Raw genomic sequence first — 6,542 nt, 5'->3', positions numbered from 1 at the left:
TTTTTAGTATCCAAATATCTGCATTATTTTTTCTGAATATTATTGGAAAGTACACTTTCTATAGAATTTTATTTGTTTTGCTCAGAGTGCATGTCATTATCAATATCATCTTTGAAGCTTTTCACAAATCCCATGCTGCTATATTATATATACAATTGAAATATTTGTGTTCTCCATGTTTTTGTTCAAATTGGTATTATTTACAATACTGAAAATTTCCTTGAGGGTATAAAATGCTTTTATTCAATTGCACAATACAATAAAATATTAAAAAAAGGAGAAATATGTTTAGAATTGTCACTAAATGTCAACAATATTAAAAATCATCCTAAATACACAAAAATGAAAAACAATTACCTAAAAAACTTTTGATATTCATTTAGGAAGTTCTAGAGGTTATACAAATAAAACTTGAAATTGTAAAATAAAGAAAGGTATTTTCATGCTTAAAATGAAAACCACCTTTTACTCAAAACTATCCAGAGTCTGAGAACACATAACTAAAACAAATAGACAACACATTTGGAGTAGAAAGATTTAATTAACGTCATTCTTTGTATACACAATACTTGCAACCTTTAACAAAACCAATTTTTGTGAGGATACCTTAAGAAATCTCAGAGTTACCATTACCTTTTACACTGTATCATTAAGCATGGTATTAAGTATTTGATATTACAGCCAATCATCTATTTATTTTACCCTACATTGCTGATTTAGCAGCAGTTCATGGTAGAGGGTGAACCATGAGACCAATGTGAAAGAGTAGAATTAATTAAATACTTTGCTACTATGTACACGTAAGTAATAAAAATATATAATGATTCAATAAAAGATATGAAATATGGGTCTCAACTTTACTGTTTTTTTGAGAATGTAAGTTACATTATTTACATACCACCTAACTTGGCGATTACCTCTGAAAAATAAGATGGTGTCTATCCAATGCTGTCAATACACAAAGTATCATAATTAAATGAAACTGTGATTAAATGCAAGTTTTACTGAAAGAATGTTAACCATGTTAAGGTGTGTAAATACATGAGGTGAGGGTTTGGTGACTTATGACCAATAATGAAACAGTATATCACACAGCAACTGTCTCCCTCATCAAAATATAGTTTTTTTGTTTTAGAGGACAAACACAAACCAGAGAGAGACTGTTTATTTTGGGGCATTATTGGATATATTTAAAGATGGGTTCTTTCATTACAAAGAAAAACATTAAGTGCTAGAAAATAACACGGAGGAAAAAACACAAAACTGTTATAACTACTGAAACTTTAGACTGTTAATGCAAAAATAATGTACATACATTTGTAACTATACTAATTACATTAATTTTTTGTTATTCACAAATATGGAAAACTAGCATAATGTAATAAATGTGTGTGTGTGGATGGAGGGTATGTGCTAACAGTGCTAAACACTTGATCTCTCATATTGGCTATATCTCTTCTTACATTTAGAATGTTCAATACTGACAAATTTTAGATAGCTGACATATTTTGTAATTGAACTTACTGAAAGCTACTATAATACAGAATGTTCACTCAGTATCTTGAAGTTTTATTATGAGACACTGATCCTTCCTCTAATATATGCAAAAATCAAAACACTCATTTACAATATTTTCCCCTCTTTAGAATACAATGAAGTTACAAGCTAAACTAATGTAAGGTAGTAGTAACAGAGATAAGTATTGAACTAAAAAAATAGAGGCACATATACTATTTAATTATTACAAGATATTGTCAAGTACATTTGAACTTCCATTATTGGCCATTCAAGTTTATGGACACTACATCTACATTCTCTTATGTCACAAGCAAGTTTGAATTCTATAAATACATATAAATTCTCATGACATGTAAAAGATACAGCAAATTAAAACCTCTTATTTAAGATTCAAAATAAACTAATTAACCTAATAAGCACCTATGAGGATCAAAATATAAAATGGCATTTTACAAAGTACTGTTCAACATGGTATTAGGTACCTGCATATCACAGTTAATCAATTATTAATTTTGCTCTACACTGCTGATTTATCAACAGTTTATTGTAGAAAGTGTAGACACCAGATACAGTGTACAAGGATATAAAAAGAAAAACTGCAGCAGATAATCATTTTGAGAGTTCTAGAGGTTATGCAATATACAAACAGTATGATGGACAAAAATATTTCAGTTCTTGACATCAACATCACATTACAGTTTGACTTATCAAAGTTTAAATCAAACTGACATCGTCAATACACTGATATATGAAGTTCATATACTTCTGTAGCAGACATCATTGCTTAGTTCTGAGAGTTCAGTGAGATTTACAGAAGACATTAATGTTAAAAATTTTGGCTATGCATTTGGCTTTCTTATCTATATTATGCACAAAACAGAGGTAAATAGAGTTGAACTAATTTTCTTTATTTGTTATATGTTCTTCAAGCTATTGGTGATGAAATTATAGGAGCACATGTTCGTTTAAAATATTGTATGATGTTTTGGTGTTAAAGCAAAAATTCCACTGAAAACTTGTCAAACTGCTTTAGCGCATTGTTGCTACTTTTGTCCTTGCTAGCACTTTAGCATTGTTATCCTTCTATAAATAGAAAAACAATTAAATTGTATTTAGATTTTAGTTAATCATGTGCTACCTGTTTTAAAATGCATATTACAAAATTTAATAATTTTTTAAGAAGTCAAACTGCACAAATTCATCAGGGTTAGTTAAACAGGCAAACGTTCCAACATTCTGCTGAAGTCGAAAATGTCTCTGCCTATGATATCCTAATATTTCATGAGAAACACCCAGTGATGTGTGTTGCAATAAGTAACAATGCTAAGGGACGGAAAATAAAACATAAAAAATAAACTATGTGAAAAAGTAAAAATTTACGAATTAATAATATAACAAAATTACAATTACTTGATGAAAAATTAAAAAGGTATACACACTTTTTCTGTTTATAATTTAAACATTTCATTGCACAATGCACTGATAATAACATTCAGAATCTGATTGCAAATAACTACCACATAAAAATAACAAACCTTTAGTAAAAATATTTAATTAAAATAATCTCATTCTTTATATATGAAATACTTGTAAACCTTAGCAAAATATTAGAAGTTGTTGTTAAGATATATGTTACAAAAGCTCAAAGTTATTGTAAATATTGCTGAACTGTGTATCATTCTTCATACAAGCAGCAAACAAATGGGTTCAATCTGGTAACCATAAGGCCTCATCCTATATGCCACAACCAACATGAGAAAGATGCAAAATGAACAAATTCTGAAACAGCAAACTTACTACTCAGAATTCATATCGGAACACAACTTTAGCTCCTGAGTTCTAATGATCACTGCAAAAACATTTGGCCTGCACTTTGCTATCCCAACCAACATACTATTAACTGTTGAAATTTAGACACCAAACATTGGTTTTCAATTTTTGAAAATATGAGTCCAACATTAGAAACATAAAACTTTAGATGTCTACAATGGGCTTATCCAAGTTGATGAGTTGCCTCATGTTTGCAAACAATGCATCTCAAAAAAACATACTTTATCTATTTAAAAGCAAATACACTGTAATTTCAAACAAAGAAATAAACACCAGCTAGACAGCTAGATGCCTCTACTAATCCTGAAGCCATCTCAAGTCATGTAACTGTTTCAAGTTATGCTGATTAGGCAGTTTTCCAAAATTAAATATGAAATTAGTTTGGGAATGGGGTGGAATTGTGTATATCTTATTTACATAAATGATATTGACCAGAAGAATAATTAGTAATTATATGTAGCATATATTTTAGTATATCTATGTACATAACCCAAACTTCTGTACTATGACCTATTGAATGTCACCATAAAATTTATGGCACATTTCCCACTTTCACAATTCAAGATTCAAACAATAAGAAAAATAATGGTGTTATGTTTAACAGCCACTTCTTTTTTAATAGAACATAATTTTAAATAAAAATACTCTCCTTACAGCAAGAACAGAAACTTTCACTACAGCTGTATTTGGAGACTCAATTATAACTTTATTGATGTAACTTTTAAACATAGCACTGAGAAATTATAGTTCTTAAAAAAAAACACCAACACAATATGTAAAATACCACTACAGTTTATATCAGGAAAACATATGATCACTTTTAAGCTCTGTTTACATTGGATCATTTTAATGTAAGGAATTCTGTACAGCTCATTGAGCACACTCCAAACAATTTTCCCATGCAGTATTTATCAGAAATAAATCTTCTTTTACAAAATGTTTATTTTTTATAAATTTTTCAACAACATGAATACTACACTTAGTAATTACTAAGACAAGCAGCTGCCCTATGAGTAGCATTTCTTATAACAATAAGAAAGAAGTTATGTCTTTGCAGCAGATGCTAGAATTTAATTAGTATCATTTTAACAAATACACAGGGCATTCTTTTAGTAGGTGCAAGATAATGCATTTTGCTATTTCAGTTTTGGTAACACACAAATTGGTGCCCACTCCATTACCAACTGAAGAATAAAATCTTGGCAAGCAAACAGAACATTAGGATGTAATCATCTCTTTATGCGTATCATTAACTGGATCTCTTGTTTGGTTACAGTTTGGGTTTCCTTATGTAAAATAACATTATAAATAGTTCAAACAAGAGCTATTAGAACTATGCTGTGGATGGAAGGGTGATATTATAAGAATAGGTTAAGATCTCTCAAATAGACAGATTAACAGTTAACATTGATTTTGGTTTACGATTATCTGAGTGGAAGGAGGTCAGTAGCATAAATTCATCCAATTTCTTTGTGCTGTTCCTAAGTACAACAAGCACAGGTTTAAGATACAGAAAGGATAATGCAGACTATAAAACTGTTACCAGAACTTATATAAGGATCAATGACTTTCTGAAAAATACAGGGGTAGGTTTATATTTGTCTTTTACTAAAGGGTGCTAGTACAAAACAGTGATTGAGAGATGAAATACAGCACACTGATGATAGCATTTCAGCCTGATTCTAAAATATCTGGCAATGACTTTTCCTGAACAATGACATATTCTGCTACCTTGTTTGAATAGTTTCATAGAACATTTGAAACCTTGGGACATATAAATGTAATAAAAGTAAAATAAAATGGTGGACTAATAAACTGCAGTTGGTGTATGATGCAATAACAATACTTTACAGGATCACCAGGACAATGAAATTGAATGCAATGTAATGTTTGAATTTTTATAAAATCAGAGGTCAAAGGCCATGCCATCTGTTTGTTTGTTTTTTTTGCTTGATTCAAAATTTTATTGAACTATTTTAAGAATTTGTGTCAATAGTCTGGAATAAAATTATAGATTACAATTCTTTTAATATTATATACAGATAATTTCTTAATTTAAAATAAATATAAAAAGAACACATCCAAATATAGATTTTATTAAGTCACATGGTATGTTGAATCCAGCATGTTTACATTAAACGTTTGTGATGTCAAAATACCAAGTCTACAGTTTACAAATTAGAACTGAAATTTATAATAAACCAGAATATAAAATTAGAACATCATATATTTATATTTTGCCAAGATATGGTACATGTAACAAAATCAAATTCAGTGCCCCATTTGTCTTTTTCCATTTGGGCTCTTATATACACTGCTAATATATGACACTAGCCAATCAACAAGAATGTCTTAAGAGTTTTATGTTTTTCATCCTTTTGAAAAAGGCTACAACTCTGGGTACTAAGATTTCAATGGATAAATGTTGTCTTTAGTCTGCTAGTAGTTTCATATTATATTATACTTATCTGATTCTATGGTATCAGTGTAATTATTTGACTTTTTGTTACTCAAGTGTATATATCTAAACCCTAAACAAAATTTTGTTTGATATCCTCCACATGCAATTTTAAAGGTTTATCTATATCAGTAACAGCAGTACAAGGTCAAGAAGAAGGATATTACTGTTTTTACTTTTTATTTGCTCTATATTTTAAAAAAAAACTAGCTAACCTAAATAGTAAATCTATATACATATATATATGTATGTTAATTGAAAGAGTATATATTACAATAATTCAAGTTTTCTGTCAGACTTGGATGACTGGAAGGTCAATTATTTACAAGATATTGCATTAGAATAGAATTAAGACTAATATTTGTATATTTGTGTTATAATATGGTTTCTAACACTATAAAAAAATCGAATCCATATTTATCAAGAATGATTCATATGCTAGAAAGAGATAACTGTTTTCTTATTGTTCTATGTTTAAAAAAAAAAATAAGTGTAATATTCTTATTTTTAAATGTCATTTATATTCAAGAAGGATAGTACGATACCGCATCATATTTGAGGATGACTGGAAGACAATTTAATAAAAAAAATAAATAGATATTGCATTATGAAACTTAAGTTACTTGAATGAACATTTGTATATTTGTGTTATAATGTGAAATTATTCTAGCACAAAAAGTATAATTTAATTATTTCTAATGTTTTATGATGTTTACAGGTTTGTCACGACAGATAC

At 28.8% G+C, this 6,542-nt stretch overlaps 1 long non-coding RNA gene across 1 annotated transcript in view; it reads right to left on the bottom strand.

The window, feature by feature from the left end:
- The window catches only part of LOC143251952 (uncharacterized), a 244,675-nt gene that overhangs the window by 225,295 nt on the left and 12,838 nt on the right, over positions 1-6,542 (bottom strand). The gene's annotated exons all lie outside the window — the stretch shown is intronic.

This window comes from Tachypleus tridentatus, chromosome 6, assembly GCF_004210375.1.
Source record: "Tachypleus tridentatus isolate NWPU-2018 chromosome 6, ASM421037v1, whole genome shotgun sequence".
Lineage (NCBI taxonomy): Eukaryota > Metazoa > Arthropoda > Merostomata > Xiphosura > Limulidae > Tachypleus > Tachypleus tridentatus.
The sequence above is the reverse complement of the archived record's forward strand: the minus strand, read 5'-3'. Positions and strand labels throughout refer to the sequence as shown.